A 16,039-nucleotide genomic window follows, 5' to 3' on the forward strand; every position below is an offset into this window, starting at 1 on the left:
TACTTTTTAAGTATCAATTAAAATGTGAATATAATTTGTCCCATTATTCCATTTAGAAATATAACGTATAAAGAGTATCCTTTCTTTCTTTCCTTCCTCCCTCCCCTCTCCTCTTCATCCCTTCCTGTTAACAATATATTAAAATTTTTTTTAATGTTTATTTGTCTGTGGAGAGAAAGACAGAGAGAGACAGAGTGTGAGTGGGAAAGGGGCAGAGAGAGAGAGAGAGAGGGAGACACAGAACCTGAAACGGGCTCCAGGCTCTGAGGTATCAGCACAGAGCCTGACTCAGGGCTGGAACCCACGAACCGTGAGATCATGACTTGACCCAAAGTAGGACGCTTAACCAACTGAGCAACCCAGGCACCTCAACAATATATTTTTTAAAAGAAACATGCATTTAACATGATTTAATTAAATGTCCTTCTGCAGTAAAAAGTTTTATGGCAGAACTTGTTAGTGTTCGCAAGTATTCATAGCCTTGTCTACACTTCCCGAACATCTTTGCAATTAGCTTGAGACCACATGGTTATTTCTGGTGTATGAATATAGACCAAAGGAAAGGTATGTAGATGCAGTTGGGAGAGGTGTGACTTCTCTTCCTCTCTTCCTCTGCTCTGTGGGTCTTGGAGGGCCTGTGTCCTAGATGGCATCGTTACAATATGGACGAAGACTGCTCCACCCATGCCAGATTTACATCATCAAGAAATAAACATTTATTGTGTGATACATCTGAGCTTTATTTGTTATGATAGATGTTTTTTTCATTTTTGGTCTAAAGTCTTGAACTGATTGGATGAGCCCTATGCACAATATCAAGAGTAATTGCATTTACTTAAAATCAACTGATTGTTGATGTTAACCCATCTACAAAACACCCTCACAGCAACACCCTGCTTAGTGTTTGATTAAACAGCTAGGTATTATAGCCTAGCCAAGTTGACACTTAAAATTAACCACAACATAGCTCCATGTGTACTGACTTAGAAAAACATGAGGCTGTTAAGTAGAAAAAAAATTGTCAACAAATTGTACAGAGTTTGAGACAGATACTTAGGGTTGGCTTATTCAAGGTCTAACTTTTGTTTTTTTGTTTTGTTTTGTTTTTGTTTTTAGCATGACTCTGTGTCCTTATGAGACTGAAGGCAGAAACTGTATTTCCCAAGATCACATGAATCTTGGGTTCCCAATGTGGCCAAGGTTCTCCTGGGCTGACATAAAGAGATGAGGAAGAGCAGTGTGAGACACAGCTGTACATGGAAAGGTCAGTTCTCTAACAAGTGATGCTGGGACATTTGGCTCTTCTGGGGCAGCTCTGGTATAGTATCAGGTGTTGAGTCCCAGTGTTCTGCTTGCCCAATTGTGTAGTCCCAGGAGTAGGTTTTCTGCTAGAATAGTCTGTGGTGTAGATGAGCCTTTCTCCTGGCTCCTTTTATTTTGGACAGCCTATAATATGAATTTGTCTCTGTGGCTTTGCCAGAAACTCTGTATGGTACTTAATGTTCTCTAATAAATCCCTTTCTACTTAAACCAATGATATTTGACACTGTTTTCAGTTACTGAGAACCTTAGCCAATAGTGTATGATCTATTACTGTAAAAAGAAATAGACATTTCTGTTTAACTTTAAATTTCAGTATAAAGGTACATAAAATTTTAGATATGTCTAAGTAAACATTAAACAAATGAGAAATATAGAGATCAGCATGGAGGGAAGACGGAGGGAAATTTATTTCTGTATCAAGAGAGTCCAAACCAGTCAGGAAAATTTCAAACCACTCAAGGGTGGAGCCACCACTACCTTTAGGACTCCTTGTGATTTGTGATAAAATTTTCTTTTGAGTCGGGCTTTCTAATACTTGTAAAAATAAATTTTATAAATTTATAGTGATAAATTGTTAAGTGTGCATCCATATTCAAAAATTGGAAGGTTATGTCAAATGTAACTAATCTATATGCAACTAATATAAAAACAATTATATAAATTTAAGTTACTTTTGACATACTATAAGAATCCAAAGTTCATTTTGCACTAAATGTCACAAATTTAATCAAAACAACATGTCTGTGCTGAAATGAAAAGGTCCTTTTAAGTAACTGATCTTTATTATTCTAATTTTACATTTGTTACATTTGATTCTCTATGTCAGATTTGTTATCAATTATTTGGCTAATGTAATCCAATATCTACTTATATATTTTTAAAGCCCTGAAAAACTATCATAATGAGATTAAAGAAATAGTTACTGAATGGGATCCTGTCCTCACTGTCTCCCAAATGCAAGCCTGCTATGGACAATTCATTTTTAATTTGCTCAGTACCACACCTGCTCTTCTTACTAAGATGGTCTCCAGAAGTAGAATGGCAGCTGCTGAGGTCTTGCATACTCCAGGTTCTCTTGCGTTCTTTTGTTGTTTTTTTTTTTGTTGTTGTTTTCAGTAATGTGCTTCTGATTAATACTATGCTTGGGGATTTTTGAAGAAGAAAACTAGAGAAAGTAGAGGTCAGTTTTCCTCTGAGGGTGAAGCAGTGAGGTTCTCACGGAGTTCATCATCAAGATGAGATAATGAGGTTGATGTGCAGAGAACAGATAAAGGATGGCAAATGAGAATCCTGGCAGCATATTTTGTTACCTGAACCTGACTGCTTAACATACAACTGAAATAAGAGTTCAGTCACTGCTGCCAAAAGAGATACAAATAATGGAATCTCCTACATAGCTTTATTTTTCTTGAGATGAGTTTGGCAGGAAACAAAATTGCTTACCCTGCAGGGTTTAGTAATGGATTACCCAGCAGCACTGAATTGGGATAGTGGTGGTATAAAATGCTGAGTGCTATCTGGGGACAAATTATCCACATGTTGCTGAGAAGATGGTCTATATTGAAGGGAAAGTAAACATGCTACCCAAGTTTCATCAGTCTCTAGATGGAAATACTCTTCACCCTGGACACCCATTTTGGCACTCCCAGACTCTCTGGTTAAGATTGTTACTCTCCTTTCTCATGGTTGCTCCCAGTAACTTTCCATGCCCTTCTCCTATCCCTGTCTTATCTGGTTTGGGGGAGCAGAATCCCTCTCAAAGCAATAAGGAGTTGCATGATCATAAACAGCCTTATTCCAAACTGTCTAGTGTACAAAATGGAAGAGGTTGACAAGGTCACTTCTACTATTCTTTTTAACCTGAAAATGTGATTTGATGGATTATGAGGTAGAAAGAATGCTTTGGAATGAGAGATACTTTTCAAAAAAATAGGTAAATTTCTGGTTCTTTATTCCTCTCTGCTCGACAGACAGCTGCATCTTCTGGTGAAGGGCCAGCCACATCCCTGAGACATGATGGTGAAGGATGGAGTAAAAGGATTTGGCCATATTGGGCACCTGGTTACCAAGCCTGGTTTTAACTCTGGCAAAGTGGATATTGTTGCCATCAATGACCCCTTCATTGGCCTGAACTACACGGTCTATATGCTGCAGTATGATTTTACCCACAGCAAATTCCATAGCTCAGTCAAGAGTGAGAATGGGAAACTTTTCATCAATGGAAACCCCATCTCCATCTTCTGGAAACGAGATCCTCCTAACATCAAATGGGGTGATGCTGGTGCTAAGTGTGTTTTGGAGTCCCCTGGGGTCTTCACTACTGTGGAGAAGGCTGGGGCTCACTTGAAAGGTGGGGCCAAGGGGGTCATCATTTCTCCACTTTCTGCTGATACCTCCATGTTTGTGATGGGTGTGAACCATGGGAAGTATGACAATTCCCTGCAGATTGTCAGCAATGTGTCCTGCACACAAACTGCTTGCCTCCAGTAGCCAAGGTCATCCATGACAACATGGCATCATGGAGAAACTCATGACCACAGTCCATGCCATCACTGACACCAAGAAGACCAGGGGGGCCTCTTTGGGAAGCTGTGGTGTTATGGCCAAGGGGCTGCCTAGAACATCATCCTGGCTTCTACTGGTGCTGCCAAGGTTACAGGCAAGGCCGTCCCTGAGCTGAACAGGAAGCTCACTGGCATGGCCTTCTGTGTCCCCACCTCCAATGTGTCAGTCATGGATCTGACTTACTGCCTGAAGAAAGCTGTCAAATATGATGGTATCAAGAAGGTGGTGAAACAGGCATTGGAGGGTCTTCTTAAGGGCATCTTGCGGTATACTGTGAACTAGTTTGTCTCCCATGACTTTAACAGTGACACCCATTTTTCAGTTTTGATGCTGGGGTTGGCACTGCTCTCAATGGCTTTGTCAAGCTCATTTCCTGGTATAACAATGAATTTGGCTGCAGAAACTAGGTTGTGAACCTTATGGATTAACATGGCCTCTAAGGAGTCAGCTGGCCCAAGGCCAGCTGAAGGCTGAGAGCAAGAAGAAGAGAGAGGCCTTCATCTTCTGGGGAGTCCTTACCCCAGCTCATCCTCCAACATATTGAGAATCTCCCAACTTCCACAGTTTCCATCCCAGACACCTTGAAGAAGGGAAGGGGCTTGGGGAGCCCTACCTTGTCACATACCATCAATAGAGTATAGTGTACCTAGCCAGAAAAAAAAAAGGTAAATTTCTATAAACAATAAATGTTAACATATGCCTTAAAGTAAAACAGAAAGAGGGATTAGTGGAGTCAGAACAACTTAACTTGGGGTTAAGAAATAACCAAATTCCAGGAGCAGTAAGAAAATAAATGTGGCTGAAGTGACATGTATGGGCCAGGACTGTGAGAGATGAGAGATAGGCTTCTCTGTCCCCAAATGTTTCCAACAGGACCAAGAGATTTGTTATACATAAAACAAAAAACAAAAAAAAATACAATACATAAAAGAGCCTCCTTATTGAGAAGGTTCCAATTATCCAACTTTTAGAATCAGAATGCCTCAATGTGATGAATTACCCAATTATATAAACTCCCAATTATGCAGATAGATTTACATTTTGTGACAATATTTGACCAATTTGGAAAATAGCAGAAAAATAACGTATTTTTTGTGTGTGGAAGTATTTGAACAGTTCAGAAAATACAGAGAAAAAATTAGAACATCCTTCTCATCCATAAATAACTATTGTGACACAAAAATAGATGGACCATGAAGAAATTTGGAGAAGAAGTTTTTAAGAGAAAATAAAGATCTGTGATACATCTTTTAAGAGCAGTAGAAGAGGGTTCTGTGAAGTAGAGTGAAAATATAAATTGAAAGGTAATTTGCCTTGTTTTTAGCCCTACATTATAATTATTTGAGAATAATAGTCATATATTTATCACTTGAGTCACATATTTTCTATCTGATTAAAATGCACTAAATTTTTCATACTTTTTTTCTCCTTATTGGTTACAAAAGTGCAGAATCTGTGGAGTATTTTCATATTGGCATTAGAGAGTAGCAACCAGGACTGTGAAGGAAACCCTGACAAATTCAGGGGTGAAGCACGAAATTGAAAGGTAAGGCATAGGAGACCCTGTTGGTTATCTAAACAACAGCCATTTATCCTGCCCTTCCCTATTAACAGATTCTGATTTTGTTCAGTAATTCATGTGAGTGGCAATGTGCTCAGGGTAGGTGGATTCCTTCTTAGGCTCCATTGGCTGAATCATGGTTAGACTAACCAAGGCAAGGTAGTCCTTTGGCTATGATTGATTAAGGGGTGGGAATGGGGCATATGACCCAGTTCTGACTCATGACTTAGAAGAAAGTGTTTGCTGGGGAATCTTGGGAAAGACTTTTCTTTCTGATAAAAATAGACACAAGTAGGAAGAGATACCTTCCCCATTTCTTTTCTGCCTTTGCATGTTGTCAAATGAAGAGATGATGTTTGGCACCATGGCAGCCATTCTATGTTCATGAAGAGAAAGATGAAAATATCTCAGAGAATATAATCTAGAGCCCTGGCATTGGAGGACTCACGATTTAACTAACCTTGGAAATATGTAACTTTGATCTTCTTGTTATTTGAAATATTTATCTCAAATAAGGGTTTTTTTGTTGTTGTTATTTGTAGGCAAAACTATAGACCTAATCCTATTAATATGTGTTTACTATGGAATCAAACAGTACTGAATTTGAATTGAGGCTTTATCAGTTAATATCTGTATCACCTTTACAGATCATTCTTAAGTCTTCTGACCCTCAGTTTTCTTATCTCTAAAATGGGGATAATAATGGAGTCCAACTTACAGGATTGTTGAGAGGTTTAAATCACATACTGCATTTAGAGCAGTTAATTAAATGCTGACTGCACAGTGAACATATAGCAGAAGTTAACTAGTTTACTTTAAAAAGTCTATTTATTTATTTTGAAACAGAGTGAGCAAGAGAAGGAGAAGAGCAGAGAGACAGGGAGAGAGAGAATTCTAAGCAGTCTCTGCACTATCAGCATGAAGCCTGATGCAGGGCTCAAACCCATGAACTGTGAGATCATGACCTGAGCCAAAATCAAGAGTCTGGTGGCTTAACCCACTGAGCCTCACTGGCACCCTAGAAGTTAACTATTTTTTATTTGGTTACTATTAAGAAGCTTGTGGCTGTAATATATGCAGCTCTGGAGCAGCTCCATCAAAGCAAGTTAGAGAAAAGTAAGCACTCTCTTCCATCTTGTTTGCCCCTGAGCAGCACATTCTGCTCATAAAATGGCCCTTTCGTTCCCTCCTTAAATGTTGCAGAAGAGTCAAGAACAAAGGAGAACTCAGAGACAGCTGTGCACTGGAGGAACTAGGTAGGAAGTTCTAACTTTGTAGGAAGTTGTGCATATTGAGATGTGTTATTAAAATGGAGATTGCAGATGGTTCTGGAGTTGAGCAAGATATGAAAGCATCTGGAAGTAAGCAGAAAGTTAAGTCTGAGAGAGGACCAATAAAATTGAGTTAGAAAAACATAAGGAGATCAAAGTAATATTTGGCAGTTGGGGAAGAAAGAAGAGGGCATTTCCATGTTATAGAACTACCAAACTTGTTGAGTTTTGGTAGCTGCTTCTCTCTTCCTTGCTTTCACTTTTTTTATTCAGTCCCAGGTAAGTAAAAAGGGCTGAAATGATATAAGAAGGAGGATTTATGAGCAGTTCTTTCTTTTATCTCTATGCCACTGAAACCATTTTGTTGTTGTTTTGTTTTGTTTTGGGTTTGTTTGTTTGCTTGCTTTTTGCTCTTCTTTCAATGCTTGAAATAATATTGACTTGAATGCAGCTTCCTGGTTTGCAAAGCTTACATGGCCAAACCTACTGCAAGGAAGCCAGGAGAGTGAGAAAGTACAAGTTAGAGGTCTTCTGCTTCAAAGTGGGATTTAGTGACTCTGAAAGCCAAGCTGCAACAGGAAACCACCTCAGCACCTGCCTCCTGTATGCATTTCCTCTGGCACTGAAGCTAAGGGGAAGCAGCAGTGTGACTGAACAATCTCTAGCAATCTGATATGGAGTCTCATGATTTAGTACTTCACTATGACAAAAATCTAGCTTCAGAGTATCCCAGACATCTAAGTTACCTTCCAGTTGCGTAAGAATCACCCGATGTGGTTGCTAATAGATTTTATGGAGGGTCTAGTTCAGAATATTTGTATGGGGTCCAGGAATCTACAATTCTTAACAAACATCCTTGGTGATTCTAATGCAGGTGGCCTAGGAACTACCTTTTCAAAAACATGCTGTAAATACCAGGCCTGCCTTCAAAATGTTTTTCTCTTTCTTTCTTCCTCCGACTCTCAAGATATGCAGTGATAGGAGATACGACTTTTGAATACCTACTGCAAAACTCTCTTTAAAAATTAAACTTAACTGGGCCATGTTCTGAAATTAGAACTTTGTCCTGTTAGAGTGGGCTACTATCAGAAGGAACATGCCTCTCCTGGGGAAAGCCAACACCACTGAGATATCCAAGGACCAACTAATGCTGCCTCCTCAACTGTCAAACCCTCCCTCATTCAAGGAGAGAGACCCCCCCCTTTTCTTCTTTCTAAAAAGTAGGCTTCATACTGGACCCTAGATCAAGACCTAAACTGAGATGGAGTCTTGACGCCTAACCAACTGAGTCATCCAGGTGAGCTGTTTTTGATGTCAACAGGAACTGTGCCTGAAAGCAAAACAAGTGTGGACGATGTGAGCCAATGGTGTCAGAGAAGTCACATTCAGACACATTTAATAGATTAATGAACGAATGAAGTTTTATAATGATATATTCAGAGACAAGTAAAAATTAGTGACATAGTGTAGGAACAGATCCATGATTTCTCCCAGTATTGGGAGGACCCAGGTGAAGATATGAGGGAGGAGACAGTGTGCAGGGAGACTATCTGGCTGATTGGTACTCAGTAGTATGTTTCTAAAAGAGGAGGAAGGGGACACCTGGGTGGCTCAGTCATTTTGAGCATCCGACTTTGGCTCAGGTCATGATCTTAGGGTCCATGGGTTCAAGCTCCATGTCGGGCTCTGTGCTGACAGGTCAGAGCCTGAAGCCTGCTTTGGATTCTGTATCTCCCTCTCTCTCTGCCCATTGCCCATTCGTGCTCTGTCTCTCTCTCAAAAATAAACAAACATTAAAACATGAGGGGAAAAGGAGGAAGGCAGGTAGGAGAGGAGGAGAAGAGGCTTCCACTCTAAATCACTATCACCATGCATGCCTGCACAGGATGTTTTCTCCTACAAAGTTCATCAGACATGTGATAAAATGAGTTAAATGGGTGTCAGAAGAGATGTTTTTAATTTTTCTGTCTTTTTAATATATGAACTTGTTTTACTGGTGTTATGAATTCTCTTTCCAAAAAGAATGTAAGTAAGCATACACCTGAAAAATTTCCATACAATTTCAGGGATTCGTGGCTCTCCTGCCTCTCATCTGGAGAATTCCATAAAGCATATCTTCTCTAGAATACATACTGAAGATCCTAGAAATGAAACTCAGGGATAGGCTAATCCAATACAAATGAGATTTGGGCTGAGTAGAGCATTGACTTCACTATAGCCTCTTTCTGGAGTCAACTCTTTGGCCCAGGTCGGCTCTCCCCTGCCTCTCCCCACAACCCAGTGCCCAGCCCTGCTGTAGCCCAAGAGGTGGCCCGCCAGCCTCCCTGTGACACAGGTCCATAGTTCCGAAACACAGATATGGTTACTGTGGGGAATGAAAGAATGTATGTGTAAAGTCCTCACCTGACACATAAAGGATTTCTGATATTATTAGTTTATTCCTTAATGAATGATGCCAACCTGGGCCACTTATCTAGTCAGTCTTGCTATAAAGTTTATAGTTATCACTTAAATTCTTATTCTTCCATGCATACTGTATTTTGTCAAATAGAATAAAGCCTCCATGAGGATGGATGTATATATTTTTTATTTTAGAGAGAGAGAGAGAGAGTGTGTGTGTGTGTGTGTGTGTGTGTGTAAGCTAAGGGGGGGGGGATTGGTAGGGGAGAGAGAGAGACAGAGAGAGACAGAGAATCTTAAGCAGGCTCCATGCTTACCATGGAGCCCAAGATGGGGCTCAGTCCCACAACCCTGGGATCCTGACCTGAGCCCAAAACAAGAGTTGAACGCTCAACCGACTAAGCCACCCAGGTGCCTCAATGAGGATGGGTTTTAATGTTTTAGATCCTGTATCTCATACAGAATAGATACTTCATAAAAACATATAGAAAAAAGTGAATGTGTGGAATAAATTTTACTAGGCCTCTTTCAGTCTCCTTTTCAAGGAATCCTTCCCTTCCTTTACATTTCATTGCCATTGCTTTAATTTAGAAACTTGTCCTTCTTTATCAGCACTGTCAAAATAGCCATGGCCTATTTAAGCATTTCTGAAACCTGCCTACTATTAGAATCATCTGGGAGGATTTTAACTACATATTCCTAGCCCCTATGAGATGGATAGAATTAGAAGCTCTGAAGTGATAGTACTGAGAGAAGTGGACTATTTTTTTCAAAAGTTTCTCAGGTGATTCTTAAATACTGCTAATTTTTGAAACTACTTGTTCTGTATTAAAAAGTCTAAATTGGGTTGCCTGGGTGACTCAGTTGCTTGAGCATCTGACTCTTGATTTCAGCTCAGGTCATGATCCTAGCATTCTGGGACTGAGCCTCACATTGGGCTCTGTGCTGAACATGGAGCCTGCTTAAGATTCTCTCTCTTTCTCCCTCTGCCCCTCTCCCAACTCCTTCTCCCTCTCTTCCTCTCTTTCTCAAAAAAGGTCTAAAATGCTTCATCCTTTCATGAAAGGTGCTTTAACCTTTCATTCACTTGTCTGTACTTTCCCAAGCACTGCTTACGACTCCCCATATGAATTCTATAGCCCAAATATAAAAAATATCTATCTTATTTCCTAATGCCCCATTCTGGTTATATAGGATGTACTTCTGAGTTCTGAAGGAAGAGGTCAGTTTTTTGTTTGTTTTTATTAAAGTCAGATACCAAAAACTATTTTATTTTCCAGATTCATGCCCCCTTAAAAATCTCCAACAAAATCTTTGTTTATTTGGCTCATTGGTAGAACAAAGATGATGTTTATAGCCTGAAGCAAATAAGCCATTTTTTCAATCTGAGATATAATTTATATATGATAAAATTCAACTCTACTGAAAGATAAAATTCACTGATTTTTAGTATAGTCACAAATATTTGTGACTATTATAATTATCTAATTCCAGACATTTTTATTGCCTTAAAAAAGAACTTCTTTCACATTACAAATTAATCCACATTCTTCATCACCCATCTTGAAAGCCTCTAGCAGCCACTAATCTCTTTTTTTTCCTATGGATTTGCTATTCTGGACATTTTATATGAATGGAATCATATAGTAGGTAGACTTTGTGTGTTTGGCTTCTTTCACTTAGCATAATATTTTCATGGGCCCTCCATGTTGTAGCATTATCATTTTGTTCGCTTTAATGAGCAAATAATATTCAATTATATGAGAATACCACATTTTGTGTATTCATTCACTTATTGATGGACATTTGGGTTCTTTTTACCATTTTGCCATATAAAAAATGTTGTTATAAACATGTACAAGCTTTTGTGTGAATATATTTTGGGCCATATGGTCACACTGTGGTTAACTTTCTGAGGAACTGTCAAACTATTTTCCAAGGCACCATACTATTTTACATTCCCACCAATGTATGAAGGTTCCAGTTTCTTCACATCCAATGGNCGGCTCTCCCCTGCCTCTCCCCACAACCCAGTGCCCAGCCCTGCTGTAGCCCAAGAGGTGGCCCGCCAGCCTCCCTGTGACACAGGTCCATAGTTCCGAAACACAGATATGGTTACTGTGGGGAATGAAAGAATGTATGTGTAAAGTCCTCACCTGACACATAAAGGATTTCTGATATTATTAGTTTATTCCTTAATGAATGATGCCAACCTGGGCCACTTATCTAGTCAGTCTTGCTATAAAGTTTATAGTTATCACTTAAATTCTTATTCTTCCATGCATACTGTATTTTGTCAAATAGAATAAAGCCTCCATGAGGATGGATGTATATATTTTTTATTTTAGAGAGAGAGAGAGAGAGTGTGTGTGTGTGTGTGTGTGTAAGCTAAGGGGGGGGTATTGGTAGGGGAGAGACAGAGACAGAGAGAGACAGAGAATCTTAAGCAGGCTCCATGCTTACCATGGAGCCCAAGATGGGGCTCAGTCCCACAACCCTGGGATCCTGACCTGAGCCCAAAACAAGAGTTGAACGCTCAACCGACTAAGCCACCCAGGTGCCTCAATGAGGATGGGTTTTAATGTTTTAGATCCTGTATCTCATACAGAATAGATACTTCATAAAAACATATAGAAAAAAGTGAATGTGTGGAATAAATTTTACTAGGCCTCTTTCAGTCTCCTTTTCAAGGAATCCTTCCCTTCCTTTACATTTCATTGCCATTGCTTTAATTTAGAAACTTGTCCTTCTTTATCAGCACTGTCAAAATAGCCATGGCCTATTTAAGCATTTCTGAAACCTGCCTACTATTAGAATCATCTGGGAGGATTTTAACTACATATTCCTAGCCCCTATGAGATGGATAGAATTAGAAGCTCTGAAGTGATAGTACTGAGAGAAGTGGACTATTTTTTTCAAAAGTTTCTCAGGTGATTCTTAAATACTGCTAATTTTTGAAACTACTTGTTCTGTATTAAAAAGTCTAAATTGGGTTGCCTGGGTGACTCAGTTGCTTGAGCATCTGACTCTTGATTTCAGCTCAGGTCATGATCCTAGCATTCTGGGACTGAGCCTCACATTGGGCTCTGTGCTGAACATGGAGCCTGCTTAAGATTCTCTCTCTTTCTCCCTCTGCCCCTCTCCCAACTCCTTCTCCCTCTCTTCCTCTCTTTCTCAAAAAAGGTCTAAAATGCTTCATCCTTTCATGAAAGGTGCTTTAACCTTTCATTCACTTGTCTGTACTTTCCCAAGCACTGCTTACGACTCCCCATATGAATTCTATAGCCCAAATATAAAAAATATCTATCTTATTTCCTAATGCCCCATTCTGGTTATATAGGATGTACTTCTGAGTTCTGAAGGAAGAGGTCAGTTTTTTGTTTGTTTTTATTAAAGTCAGATACCAAAAACTATTTTATTTTCCAGATTCATGCCCCCTTAAAAATCTCCAACAAAATCTTTGTTTATTTGGCTCATTGGTAGAACAAAGATGATGTTTATAGCCTGAAGCAAATAAGCCATTTTTTCAATCTGAGATATAATTTATATATGATAAAATTCAACTCTACTGAAAGATAAAATTCACTGATTTTTAGTATAGTCACAAATATTTGTGACTATTATAATTATCTAATTCCAGACATTTTTATTGCCTTAAAAAAGAACTTCTTTCACATTACAAATTAATCCACATTCTTCATCACCCATCTTGAAAGCCTCTAGCAGCCACTAATCTCTTTTTTTCCCTATGGATTTGCTATTCTGGACATTTTATATGAATGGAATCATATAGTAGGTAGACTTTGTGTGTTTGGCTTCTTTCACTTAGCATAATATTTTCATGGGCCCTCCATGTTGTAGCATTATCATTTTGTTCGCTTTAATGAGCAAATAATATTCAATTATATGAGAATACCACATTTTGTGTATTCATTCACTTATTGATGGACATTTGGGTTCTTTTTACCATTTTGCCATATAAAAAATGTTGTTATAAACATGTACAAGCTTTTGTGTGAATATATTTTGGGCCATATGGTCACACTGTGGTTAACTTTCTGAGGAACTGTCAAACTATTTTCCAAGGCACCATACTATTTTACATTCCCACCAATGTATGAAGGTTCCAGTTTCTTCACATCCAATGGAAACCTGTTATTATCTTTTTTTTATTATAGTCATCTTAGCAGATGTGAAATGGTTTCATTTCATTTAGCAGATTCATTATGGTTTTCATTTGTATTTTTCTAATGATTAATGAAATTGAACATCTCTTCATATGCTTATTGACCATTTGTAAATCTTTGGAAAATGTCTATTCACATCCTTTGCTAATTTTTAAATTGACTTATCTTTTTATTATTGAGTTGTAAGAGTTTTTTATATATTCTGAATACACATCCATAATCAGATATATGATTTACAAATATTCTCTTAAATTTTGTGAATTATCTTTTTACTTTTTCACTAGTGTCCTCTGAAGTACAAAATATTTTAATTTTGATGAAACCCAATTTATATTTCTTCTGTTGCTTGTTCTTTTGGTGCCATACTAAAAAACTATAAAGATATTATATGCTTTATTTTTATAGTTTCAGCTCTTATGTTTACTCTGATGCATTTTGAGTTAATTTTTGTACATATGTGAGGTGGGAGTTATTCATTCTTTTGCATGTGGCAGTGTACCAGTTCCATTTATTGAAAAGACTATTATTTCCCCACTGAATTGTCTAGGCATCCTCGTTGAAAATCAACTGGCCATAAAAGTGAGGATTTATTTGGATACTAAATGCTATTTCATTGATCTATATTTGGCCTTGTATCAGTACTACACTGCCTTCATTATGACAATTTTGTAGTTTTGAAAACTTGTAGTAATTTTAAAACTACAAGTTTTGAAACTTTGAAGTGCGAGTCCTCCAACTTTGTTCTTTTTCAAAAATGTTTTTGGCTATTATGAGTCATTGCATTTCCATATGGATTTTACTCAAACCTTTTTAGTTTCTGCAAATAAAGGAGCTGGGAGTTTGACAGGGATTGCACTGAATCTGTAGATAAATTTTAGGAGTTTTGCCATTTTAATAATGGTGTCTTTTCATGAAAATGGGATCTTCCTATTTATTTAGGTCTTTATTTCAGTAATGTTTTTTAGTTTCTAGTGTATAAGTTTTGTACATTTTCTGTTAAACTTATTCTTAAATATTTTATTCTTCTTGATACCATTTTAAATGGAATTGTTTTCTGAATTTCATTTGCAAATTGTTTATTGTTAATGTATGGAAATACAGTTGATTTTTGGATTTGACTTATACTGCAAAATTACTGAACTCATTTATTGGTAGATTCCTTAGGATTTTCTATATATAAGATCATGCCATGTGTGAAACATGAGCTTTTAATTTACATAGGAGTTGGTTAACATGGCCTCTGTATCATTTATTGCTTTATCCTGATAAACTGGTTAATTTTCTTCATCTGTAAAATGACAATAAATAATCTCAAATCCAGAGTTGCTATGAAGAATATATATGCTGACACTGTTCAAATAACCTTTAGTTCAATTATTTAATACATGAATCGTGAGAACTGGTTCTTTGTAGCTAAGAGTGGATGAATCCTTTTGCAAAGCATTTTCTCAATCCCATTCAGTTCTGGGATATTTTTGTTAGAAATGGTGCTGAGAAAGAATACATTAAAAGATGTCAATTCTTTTAGGGTGACTGGAACAACAGGAGTTGAAGCTTCAAAGATAGATTGAAATCCTGTTTAAATACTCTGCTAAATAGGATGAACATTATTCTACGGGAACAAAAAAACTACCAAATGGTTTTTATTGGGGAATAGTAAAATCAATGTAGAGCGTATATTGAAAGGGTAGAAATTAGGAGTAAGGGGCAAAGGTAGGAGGCTGTTGTAAGAGATCAGTAAATAATTGGTGAGAACCTTAACTAAGGCAATACCTTGAAAGATGCTTATAGTATGTTTAGTGTGTTTTGGTTGGAGGACTTCTAGGATTCTTCTGGATTATAAACCATTATTGGCAAGAAGGATTATAAGGAAAGATTAGGGAAATGTTGTTTAAGATAACTGCAGAGTACCCAAGCAGATATGCTAATGGGATGATAGAGAATCAATCTGAATTCTAGCAGAGAGTTGAGGATAATTTATGCAAAATTTTAAAATTTGTCTTCTATGCCAACTTCTGGTTTTCACTTCTGCCCCTTCTTAGCATCTCTCCATGGTTCGTAATTATCATAACCTCTTATAATTAACCTGAAGCCTCAGTTCTTCTTTCTCTCCCTTTATTTCTCTCACTCTCTCTTAGCTGTCCTGAAAAACAAAACCTCTACCTCAGTAAAACTTAACCCTAGTAATACCTAAACTCTCTGCATTCTTCATATCTACACCTTAGACCTTCCACTCCCCATAACTTTTCTTCTCCTCTGCCATCTGACCTGATTGCTCTCTAAGACACCTATGGTCTTGGTAATTCTACTTGCTTTCTTCTTTGTTGGATCTCCTGATTCTTGGCTGATAAATATTCTTCTTTCTTGATTTAAAGCAGTGTAAAAAGTAAAATTTTAAATCTTTGATTGTAAGAAAATGACTATTTTACCACCACGTTATTTTGACTTGGTTTAGAATTAGAGACTGAAAATCAGTGTCCTGCCGAATTTTGAAGGATTGAAGGCATTTTAGAATCTGGGATTACAGTTGAAAAATATGACATCATTCTGATGCCTATAGTACCATTTATGACCTGTGGTTCTGCATTGAAGGGCTACTGAGGTTCACTTGAAGATCTTGGGATTGTCTCTTTATTTCTGTCTTCTGAAATATCACAATGATATGTGGCTCTTTTAAAATTTATTCTCTTGGGCATTTGGTAGGTCTTTTCAAACTGGAAACCCATTTCCAA

General features: G+C 37.8%; 1 protein-coding gene and 1 pseudogene across 27 annotated transcripts in view; one reads left to right on the plus strand and one right to left on the minus strand.

Moving 5' to 3' along the window:
- The window catches only part of LOC144231725 (uncharacterized), a 374,679-nt gene that overhangs the window by 276,129 nt on the left and 82,511 nt on the right, over nt 1–16,039 (minus strand). The window lies entirely within an intron of this gene.
- Nucleotides 3,340–4,362, plus strand: LOC144231693 (glyceraldehyde-3-phosphate dehydrogenase pseudogene; annotated as a pseudogene).

Source organism: Crocuta crocuta, unplaced genomic scaffold, assembly GCF_008692635.1.
Source record: "Crocuta crocuta isolate KB4526 unplaced genomic scaffold, BGI_CrCroc_1.0 scaffold164, whole genome shotgun sequence".
NCBI lineage: Eukaryota > Metazoa > Chordata > Mammalia > Carnivora > Hyaenidae > Crocuta > Crocuta crocuta.